The sequence below is a fragment of the Plecotus auritus genome (assembly GCF_963455305.1).
Source record: "Plecotus auritus genome assembly, chromosome: 7".
NCBI classification, from domain to species: Eukaryota; Metazoa; Chordata; class Mammalia; order Chiroptera; family Vespertilionidae; genus Plecotus; species Plecotus auritus.
Window position 1 is genome coordinate 82885265 of NC_137774.1, and position 11792 is coordinate 82897056.

Below are 11792 nucleotides of genomic sequence, written 5' to 3' on the forward strand. Positions count from 1 at the left end.
TTCTCTACTTCAGGTGACCATTTAACCCAGGTACATCCCATTAGATACCAGGTAATAGATACCTGTTACTCTTATGAGGCCAGAGCCATTTTTATTTATTTATTTTTTAAAATATATTTTCATTGATTTCAAAGAGGGAAAGCGAGATAGAAACATCCATGATGAGAGAGAATCATTGATTGGCTGCCTCCTGCACAACCCCCACTGGGGATCAAGCCCGCAACCCGAGCATGAGCCCTTGACTGGAATCGAACCTGGGACCCTTCAGTCCGCAGGCCGACGCTCTATCCATCGAGCCAAACCAGCTAGGGCAGTGGTTGGCAAACTGCGGCTCACGAGCCACATGCGGCTTTTTGGCCCCTTGAGTGTGGCTCTTCCACAAAATACCACGCACGGCCTGGGCGAGTCTATTTTGAAGAAGTGGCGTTAGAAGAAGTTTAAGTTTAAAAAACTGGGCTCTCAAAAGAAATTTCAATCGTTGTACTGTTGATATTTGGCTCTGTTGACTAATGAGTTTGCCGACCACTGGGCTAGGGCCAGAGCCATTTTTAGAGGGAACTAGTTAAGGCTTGCTTGGAGTCAGGGAAAGCTAGAACCTGATCCCTTTGGTACCTCCCATCAGTGTGTTGCCAAGCCTGAGAATAAATGCACTGATAGGGACCAACTCCCATAGGATAAGGAGTTGCTGATTACTAACCTATCGTCCAGGGAGGGACCTCGCCATACCAATGGCTTCATCATTGCCTAATGGAGGAGGCCCTGTGGGCCTTGATCAAGCACAAAGGGAGCCGAGGAGGCAGCCTCCTCCACACTGTTAAAGTGATGGAAACATATGAGCAGATTGCTACAAAGGCAGCCAGGCAAACAGGACACTCAGGAAGGGAACTTGCCCTTGGCCGAGATGTTTTGACTCCTTTCAGGGAGGCAGATAAAACTGTCACCAGAGCTCAAGCCCTCCCACTCTGCATTTGCAAACTGAAATGCCTTTAGGCATCTCCGTGATAAGTGTGTGAGCTTTTGTTAATTTCAGCACTAAAATGAACAACAGCTATTGTTCTTCTAGGGCCTGCTGGATGCCAGGCCCGGGGAAGCTGTTCTCCCTATGAATTTCCATGTTAGAAGGACAAGAAATGGTAGGTGTGGCATCAGTTTCAGGTCTTTCTTCAAGTCACCTTTTCAGTAAGGCCTAACCCTACTTAAAATGGAAACATGCTGAAATCGGTTTGGCTCAGTGGATAGAGCCTGCGGACTGAAGGGTCCTGGGTTCGATTCCAGTCAAGGGCATGTACCTTGGTTGCGGGCACATCTCCAGTGGGAGGTGTGCAGGAGGCAGCTGATCGATGTTTCTAGCTCTCTATCCCTCTCCCTTCCTCTCTGTAAAATATCAATAAAATATATATATTTTTTAAAAATGGAAACATGCCTCCACTTCTACCCTACATTCTCAGGTTCTCAACACAGATGTCCTCCAAAGAGTGGGGGTCTTTGTCACTCATGCTCATTTTTGGATCCTTAGGGCCTACAACAGAGCCTGGATCATTAATACAATGCACGATGTGACAGATCCTCCCTTCCCCCAACTGGTGGGCGGAGTATGACGTAACCTGCGTCTGCTGCCAGGACATTCCCGAGACATTGAACCACCAATCAGCGCTTGCCGAGTGCCCTGGGCCCCACCCCTTCCTGTTCCTCCCTGGGCCTCACCCCTTTCTGTTCCTCCCCTCAAAAGGTGTGTTCAGCCAAAACCGGTTTGGCTCAGTGGAAGAGCGTCAGCCTGCGGACTGAAAGGTCCCAGGTTCGATTCCGGTCAAGGGTATGTAACTTGGTTGCGGGCACATCCCCAGTAGGAGGTGTGCAGGAGGCAGCTGATCGATGTTTCTCTCTCATCGATGTTTCTGACTATCTATCACTCTTCCTTCCTCTCTGTAAAAAATCAATAAAATATATATTAAAAAAAAAAAAAAGGTGTGTTCACCTCTGCAAGTGTTGCTGTTCTCTCTCCCAGAGAGACAGCCCAGCTGGCTCCTCCTTCTCCTCTAATCCTGGTTTTTCTATCTCGCTCTTTAGTGCGGAATAAACTTCCTCTTTTAACATGCCTTGGTCTCTGACTCCCGTTTCCTGCGCCTCGAACCTTACATTTGGTGCCAAAACGCGGGAGGGGCAAGCATCCCATTTGACTGTTCACGGTCCAGGGTGCCCCCGTCTTCTCTCCTCGTGGCTCAGGACCCTCATGCTCCTCCCCCCAGCTCAGCAGCATCAGCGTTAAGTCCCAGCCTGTGCTGATTCCTGGCAGTCATTTTTCCGGCGTCTCTGTCCATAAACCGCGGCCTGTGTCCCAGCATAGCCCTCCAGACCTCTCCAGGAGAGGTTCCGAACCTGGCGAGGCAGCGGAGACGTTCCTGCCCCCCTTGGTTCTCTGGCCTTTTGGCCTCCGTCCGGACCCCAGGAGGTAGGGGAGACGTCCCCGGCTGTCCCTCGGGTTCCCCGTCCGTAGCCTTGGCTCAATGACTGGGACGCTGGTCCTTAGCATCGGCTACTGACCCCAGGTTTTAGTATGGGCATCAAAAATCCAAACTGGATCCTAGCACACCTCTAGGGTGTCTCCTCACCAATCTGGCTACTTCTGTAATGTGGCATGGCCTCAGTATGAATTGGAATGGGTCCAGATGGCCCGAAAACGGGACTTTTGATCTTAACATCCTCACTGTCCTCAGTAATTTCTGCCGGCAAACTGGGAAGTGGCCCTTCGCTCCCGCCCCTCGCTTTACTCCTCATGCTCCACTCATCAGATCCTCCTCACAAAGTCTTCTTCACCCCCTCAAACCGGTCCTCAGCCCCTTTCTCTGTCTTCTGACTCTTTCGACCCAGCCGATCTTTCATCTTCACCTCTCCCGCTCCCGCTACCCCGCCGCCTTCTGCTCCCTCTCTTCCTCCTCCTCCTTCTTCGCTGCGGCTGCCCCTTTCCTGGCCAGCGGCCACCGCTGCAGGAGCCACCATCACCACCTCGCGCTGCGAGCTAAGCAGAGGCCGCTGTGCAGCGCGAGAGCTGCCTGCCTGCCATCCCGCCTGCCGCTCCAAACAACTAAGTGAGATTTCTGTTTATCTGTAGAAATTTTGGTTTGCTCTTCCCTTGTGTATTGTGAGTAGTCGCCATGTTGGCCACATGGCTTGCCATTCCCATGGGGCCCGCCATCTTGAAACAGCAAGTCCAACCCCTCTCTTTAAATAAAGTTACTGAGACTTCCCACAGCCCACCCCCGCGGGCCCGGCCTGGTGTGGCTGCCTGCCACCGCGCTCCTCCTCCTCCTCCGGCCCATGGCCCGCTGCCTGCTCCGCCACCCCCTCCCCTAACACCTTCTCAGACCCAGGTCCGAGATCCAGTGAATACGGCCTTTAAGGTTTTAATGCCCGTGAGGAGCAGGCAGAGTAAGCCTGCCTTCGACAAAAGGTGTATATGCAAACCCAAGCCTTGGTTGCAGCTCTGAGGCTGACAGCAGCCATGCATGGTCCAAAGGGGACTGTGCGTGGTAGGGGTGCAACTAGAGAACAAACTCCACCTGGAGGATGCTTCAAGTGCGGAAATGAAGGCCACTGGGCAAAGCAGTGCCCCCGGCCCCTGGCTCCAACCAAGTCCTGCCTGGCATGCAGTAAAAGTGGCTGCCCCTGGAAAAGTGACGGGCCCTCTGCGTCTCAGTGTAGAGTGGCCGCCCTTCCAGGTCATGACCCGCCGCTGGCCATGCTGGGACTGGCTGAAGACCGAAGATGCCCGGACTCCATGACCCCCATCACCCTCGCCGAGCCCAGGGTAACGCTCAAGGTAGCAGGTAAGCCAGTCTCCTTTCTGGTAGATATGGGGGCTACCTTCTCTGTCCTGCCCTCCTTTGCAGGGTCATTTTTCCCTTCCACGATCTTGGTCATGGGTATTGACGGCAAATCACCCTTTAATGCTCTGAAAACTGCTCTGGCCTCAGCACCTTCTCACCCCACCCCCTCCCCCACTCCACCCTCCCTAGAGAACAACTTTCTTGCTGCACAGGCTTATCAGAAACTTAGATCTTTATCTCTAGGAAAAAAGTGGCAGTTTTAAAATTCAAGCGGTTAGAGGCCTGGAAACAGGCTTTAGGACCTGTTCCCTCCTCCCCCTGCCTTTTCTAAATATTTTAAATAGCATACAATACTGAAACATTAATTGCTAGACATGTTTAGAAATATTTAATGGAAGGTATGTTGAAAGAAAGAAAGAAGTTCTAAAGTTAACTGTTGACAAGAATTGTAAAAGGACCCAGATGAGCAGGTATCCCACCAACTCACCTGGACAGTCCTGCCCCAGGGGTTCAGAGACAGTCCTCATCTGCTTGGCCAGGCCTTACCCAGAGACCTCCGACAATGCTCGTTAGAACCCAGCACTCTTCTCCAGTATGTAGATGATCTCCTTCTCTGCAGCCCCTCTTTAGACATTTCTCGGAGGCAGACAGCTGGCCTCCTCAACTTTCTAGGGGACAAAGGATACCGTGTGTCCCCTGCCAAGGCGCAACTGTCGGCCCCCACCGTCACTTGGGGATCTGTCTGACGCCCAATTCCCGAGGACTGGCAGTTGACCAAACGCAAGCAATACGAGACCTACAGCCTCCCACTTGTGGAACAGATCTTGTCCTTTCTAGGGCTGGTAGGATTCTTCCGCCACTGGGTCCCAAACTTTGCTTTCCTAGCTAAGCCCTATACCAGGCTGCTGAAGAAACACCAGTAGGCCCCCTCTCCTCACCCTCCCTCGTTCGCCAGGCTTTTTCTAACTCCGGGATACCCTTCTGGCATCTCCCTCTCTCTCTCTCCCGGACATCTCTAGGCCTTTCCAACTATTTATTGATGAAAGACAGGGAATAGCTATGGGGGTCCTCACCCAGCCTCTAGGGCCAGCCTTCACCCCCGTAGCCTACCTGTCCAGACAGCTGGATCCCACGGTTCGGGGATGGCAGCCCTGCCTCCAGGCTCTGGCTGCAGCCACCGCTCTCACCAAGGAGGCCCAGAAGATCTGCCTCCAGCAACCCTTACAGGTCTTCTCCACCCACAGACTACAGGATCTTCTATCCCATTGATCCTTATCTCTCTTTGGCCCCTCTCGCATGCAGAAACTCCATCTCCTGTTCCTCGAGAGTCCTGACATCTCCCTGACCCAGTCCCCAGCCCTGAACCCGGCCACTCTCCTTCCCGCTGCCTCCACCCAACCTGCGGCAATGCACTCCTGCCCCGAGGTCGTCGAGGCCCTCACTCAACCTCGGGCGGGACTCGCAGATTTTCCTCTCTCTAATCCTAACTTAACTAAACTGCACATACCCTACCACTCACAATCATAGGGTAAGATCGAGAGGATCAATGGCCTCCTTAAAGACCATGTAACTAAACTCTCTAGAAATTCGCAGCTCCTGGCCAGACCGCCTGCCCATGGCCCTGACCGGAATCCAGGCTACACCAAGGAGCCCCACCTTCTTAAGCCCCTTTGAACTCCTATATGGGAGACCCTTCTTGCTCAACCATCGTCTCCCTACTGACCCTCCTCTCCTCGCTACTTATCTTCCATACCTGCCCTTACTCAGGCAACTGCTCCGGGAACATGCTGACAGGTTTCTGCCCAGGCCAGAACCAACCAACTAAGACTCCCGAGGACCAGCCCTCCAGCCAGGGGACTCAGCCCTCCTCAAGAACCTTACCCCCAGGTTGTATTTCAGCTCCAGGCCCAGAAAAGCAGCAAAACCAGACAAGTGATGCTGTGGCAGCCTCAGGACCAGCTTTTACCTCCCAAGTGACTCAACAGGATCACTCTCGAGACTTCACCAACCAGTCCCTTGGGGAAACCATGCTGCTGCACCCCTCGTCCAGCACGGAAAACACTCCCTGTTTTTCGCTCACTTACCCCATGGCTCCTCCCATCATTAAGCCCACTGGTATCTATTCCTTTAATTTTGCTCTTTGGCCCCTGTCTCATGCTCTGTTTCACTAGTTTTTTGCAGAACAGAATGCAGGCGTTCACCAACCAGAAGGTGGGAGAGATCTATCTGGCCTTGAATTCAGAAACTAGAGACACCTATGTCACCAGAATCCTTGAGACCCCGGATAGATGCCCCTGACAACGCCCCCTCTCAGCAGGAAATAGCTACGGAAAACGGGCCTTCACCCCCTTGACCTTGCCTGGACTCTCAATTTTTTTTTTAATATCACCAAAAGCCTGGAATGATAGAGCCTCCTTTCCCCCAACTGGTGGGCGGAGTATGACGTAACCTGCGTCTGCTGCCAGGACATTCCCGAGACATTGAACCACCAATCAGCGCTTGCTGAGTGCCCTGGGCCCCACCCCTTCCTGTTCCTCCCCTCAAAAGGTGTGTTCACCTCTGCAAGTGTTGCTGTTCTCTCTCCCAGCGAGACAGCCCGGCTAGCTCCTCCTCCTTCTCCTCTAATCCTGGTTTTTCTATCTCGCTCATTAGTGCGGAATAAACTTCCTCTTTTAACATGCCTTGGTCTCCGACTCCCGTTTCCTGCGCCTTGAATCTTACACAATGTACCTATCACATATCATCATTCATTTAACCAGTCTTCTTCTGATGGATGCTTAAGGTTGTTGCCAAACTTTTACTCTTATAACCACGTTGTAGTTGAATATCCTTGGCCAAATACCTTTGCATATTTGTGCACTTATAGGATAGATTTTTCCATATAGGATTGCTAGGTCAAAAGGTATGAACAGAGTGTACTCATTTATACTCCCACCAATAATGTAGGAGAGGGCTCAATTAGGATTGGTAAAATTGGGGTGGGGATGGGGAGGATCCCAACTCCTCTAAACTGTTGAACTAATATTTGCAACTATAGAATCTTAATGTTTAAAGGGGCATAAAAGTTCATTTTGTTCTCGTCCAACTTTCATCCCAAGGTAGCAATCCTCTCCAATTCTTTTCTTGAGAGGGACTCAAATTCCCCATCTTTGGTTTTTAGAATAAATTGCCCTGACAGGGTTCTTGTTACTTCCAGTAAGTTCATTGTATCACTGGGTCAAAGTCTGCTTTCCTGCAACCTCACTCCACCTATTCTAGCTCCATTCTCAGGAGTTAGAGAGCAACCAAAGGACTTGTATACATGCATATTAGCATAACTAATGGACACAGACACTGGGGCGGTGGGAGCTTGCCCGGGGTGGGAATGGCCGGAGGGTTGGGAGGGGGGGTGTCAATTGGGGAAAAAGGAGACATATGTAATAGGGTCTTAATCACAAGGAACAATAGCCTGTAATTATTGGAATCGAGAGTCTAGGTCAGTGGTCGGCAAACTCATTAGTCAACAGAGTGGCAAACCGCGGCTCCTGAGCCGCATGTGGCTCGTGAGCTGCGGTTTGCCGACTGCTGCTTTAGACGATAAAAAATAAAACAGGGCCAATCCTTTTTCCATATGACAGCCCCTAAAGTATTTGAACACTGTATCAAATCTCTCAATCTTCTTCCAGGGTAAACCTCCCCAGCTCCAGCCAGATACCTCACCTGGAAGTAAATTGTTGACCCAGAGGCCCTTTAGCTTAGTGGCCAAGCATAAGAGCTTTAAGGATCCCTAAGCCTGGCTTCAAGTCCCTGTTCACACACTTTCCATTTGTCTGACCTTGGTCAAGTCACTCTCAGACTTCAGTTTCCTCCCTTGGGTGAACTGTATAACAATAGTACCCACTCGCAGTGTTGCTGCCCAGGCCACATTTCTCCATTAAAAATAAACAAACAAACAACCAAACAAATAAATAAAATCTAAACTACATTTTGCGATTGTGTTGCTAAAAATTATATAATAAAAGCAGGATTATAGTTAGTTTTTCTTCTGAATTGAAAAGAATTGAGACATTGTGATGAGGTCCTTAAATATCAGTGCCTTCGGCATTGGGCCGTCTGTAACTGATGGCTTTGAGAGCTCTTGTTTGTTAGCAGCAGTGAAAAGTTAAAATAGGCCGGGGATATAAAGTGCTTAGTATATTACAGAGCCTAGGCTCCTTGTAAGCTAATAAACGATGATCAAAAGTAAAACACAAGCTCGGAGAGAGGAGAGTGTAACACTGGAGAGCGACTCCCCAGTGATGTCTCTTCATCAGCACTTGTGGGAGGTGCAGACTCAGCTCCTTCTGCATGAGAGGAACACAGCCCCTGGGCCCATGCTTTCTCCCGTTGCCCATCGGAGTCTTGGAGTCTTGGGAGAGATTTTTATCAGAAAGATACAGGGTCTGTGGTGTTTATTTTGAGAAGAGGTGTCTTAGTCTGCTCCGGCTGCTGTAACAAAATACCACAGACTGGGTACCTTAGAAACAACAGAAAGTTATTTCTCTCAGAGTTCTGGAGGCTGGTAGAGATCAAGGCACCAGCACAGTTGTGTTCTGGTGAGGATCCTCTTCCTGGTTCATAGTCAGTGCCTTCTCTCTGTGTCCTCACGTGGAGAGAGGGGCAAGGGACTACATCAAAATACAATGCTTCTGCACAGCTAAAGAAACCATCAACAAAACGAAAAGGGAGCCCAATGTGTGGGAGAACATGTTGGGCAAAGATATACCTGATAAAGGATTGAGATCCAAAATATATAAGGAACTCATACAACTTAACAAAAGGAAGACAAGCAATCCAATTAAAAAATGGGCAAAGAGCCGAAACCGGTTTGGCTCGGTGGATAGAGCGTCGACCTGTGGACTGAGGGTCCCAGGTTCGATTCCGGTCAGGGGCATGTACCTTGGTTGCGGGCACATCCCCAGTGTGGGGTGTGCAGGAGGCGGCTGATCGATGTTTCTCTCTCATCGATGTTTCTAACTCTCTATCCCTCTCTCTTCCTCTCTGTAAAAAAATCAATAAAATATATTTTTAAAAAAAAATGGGCAAAGAACCTAAATAGACACTTCTTCAAAGTGGACATATGGAAGGCCAAGAGACATGAAAAAATGCTCAGTCATGGATCATCAGAGAGATGCAAATTAAAATGACAATGAGGTATCACCTCACATCTGTCAGAATGGCTACCATAAACAAATCAATAAATGACAAGTGCTGGTAAGAATGCGGAGAAAAGGGAACTGCTGGTGGGAATGCAGACTGGTGCAGCCATTATGGAAAACAGTCTGGGGTCTCTTTTATAAGAACATTAATCTTATTCATCTGCTCTCATGACCTAAATACCTCTCAAAGGCTCCACCTCCTAAAACCATCACATTGGGCATTAGTATTTCAACATATGAATTTCGAGGAGGTGACACAAATAATCAGACCAGGACAAAATATACATTTTGGGCATGTGTATGAAGAATTCTGGAAGGATATACTAATAATAACTGTTACCTATTGGAGAGGGTTAGCGTTATGTGATTGGACACAGGAGTGGGAGAAAGACTTTCCTTTGTGTATCTTCTGATAGTTTTGATGTTTGAATAATTATGATAAACTGATTTTAAAAGCTTAATTATTATTTTTGAAAAATATTTTTATTGATTTCAGAGAGGAAGGGAGAGGGAAAGAGAGATAGAAACATCTATGATGAGAGAGAATCCTCAATCGGCTGCCTCCTGCACGCCCCCCAACAGAGATCGAGCCTGCAACCCAGGATGTGCCCTTGACCGGAATCAAACCCAGGACCTTTAAGTCCACAGGCTGATGCTCTACCCACAGAGCCACACCAGCCAGGACAAAGCTTAATTATTTTTAGCATAAAAATATGTGCATATGGTTTTTAAAAATCCACATAGTTCAAAAACTTGGGAATCTCACCATTCCTAGGTGCACTCTCACTTAAGCCTCCAGTTTCCAGTTCCACGACTCACTCCATCCTCTACATCAGGGGTGGGGAACCTTTTTTTGGCTAAGGATCATTTGAATACTTATAACATTTGAGGGCCATACAAAATTACCAACTTTAAAAGTAGCCTGCTGTATTTGATCAAACATTTAATTAACTCATCCCTAATGCCTAGGCAGGGCCAAACTAAATGATTTCTCGGGGCTGGACATTCCCCACCCCTTTTTCTACATGACCCTTTCCAAATGTAGACTCTTGTCTTATGCTGTGGCTGAGAAAGGGATAGTCACATGCTGCCTAGGGTGGGAGGAGTCTAACCTTTCCTTGTACTGACTTCCACGCACCTCACCACAGCCTCCATAGGTAACTGACATTTTCAGTTTCCCAGACTCCTCTGGCTCTCATGGCGGGGATGAGCTGGATTCTTGATGGCCTCCATCTCTGTATTCTGCTAGTTCACTCACCACCTGCTTCCCACCTTCTAAAATGTTGTTGGCATCCTTCATCTCATGTTTCCTCTCCCATTTTCCTTTTCCTCATGAATTTTGACATTTCTTATTTCTTTTCTTAAAATATATTTTTATTGATTCCAGTGAGGAAGGGAGAAGGAGAGACAGAAACATCAATGATGAGAGAGAATCATTGATTGGCCGCCTCCTGCACGCCCTACACTAGGGACCGAGCCTGCAACCCAGGCATGTGCCCTGACCGGGAATCGAACCATGACCTGCTGGTTCAGAGGTTGATGCTCAACCACTGAGCCACACCAGCCGGGCAACGTTTCTTATTTCTTGATGGTCATTTCAGGGAGGTGATCGGAGGGAAAAGAAATAAAGTGTTGTGGACGAAAGGGGCCATATGCTAACCTGACAAGCTCAGGGAAGGCCTGCATGGCGGTCCTACAAACTCAAAGACCTAAAGTAACCACAAAGGATGGTCAAAATTAAACTTTAACTGAAAGTAGTTATGGTGGGTAGTTACATCCTAGGCCAGTATCTTCACTGACAAGGTCAAGCTTTACCTAACTGAGCCTACCTGTCTTTTTGCATCTATAATAACATACACTTGAAATATCTGGGTAACTTGTAACTTCCCTTTTTCTGGACCCCTTTGGGACTCAACCTAATGTGCCTGGGCTCCAGGACAGATACCACAAATTCCTTCATTGTTATCATGTTAATTGTTCCTGCACCCACTTAAGTATGTGTCTATCATTTTACTTTTTATCCAATCCCAGGGGTTTCCCCGTTTTGCTTTCTCCCGCCTCTCTAGTCTATCACCAATAGATTTCATGTAACCCACCTACTTCCCTTTCCTTTGATTGCAATGTATAAATACAGATGTAACCCGCCATTCTCTGGAGCATTATCTCAATCCGTTAAGGTTCTGCTTCCCGGCAATTGTCGACAGTTTTAGCTCAAATAAACTCACAAAAGTTCTTTACAGGTTTGAATGTTTTTATGTTAACAGTGTGTAGTAGACTCTGCCATGCCTGTGTTGTCCTGTTCATCAGATATAGACCAGTATTACCAGTACTGGTGGCTGTGTAGTATCCCATTATAGGGATGGGTTGCTCCCCCACCTTCTTTAAGGATACTTAGTGCCGAAACCGGTTTGGCTCAGTGGATAGAGTGTCGGCCTGCGGACTGAAGGGTCCCGGGTTCGATTCCGGTCAAGGGCATGTACCTTGGTTGCGGGCACATCCCCAGTGGGAGGTGTGCAGGAGGCAGCTGATCGATGTTTCTAGCTCTCTATCCCTCTCCCTTCCTCTCTGTAAAATATCAATAAAATATATATATTTTTTTTTAAAAAAAGGATACTTAGTAATATCTAGAGACATTTTTGGCTGTCATGACAACTGAGATGGGATGCTATTGGCATCTAGTGAGTAGAGGACAGGGATGCTGCCAAACATCCTACAGTACTCAGGACAGACCCCACCACAAAGAATTATCTGGGCCAAATGTCAATAGGATGGAGTTTGAGAAACAGTTCTA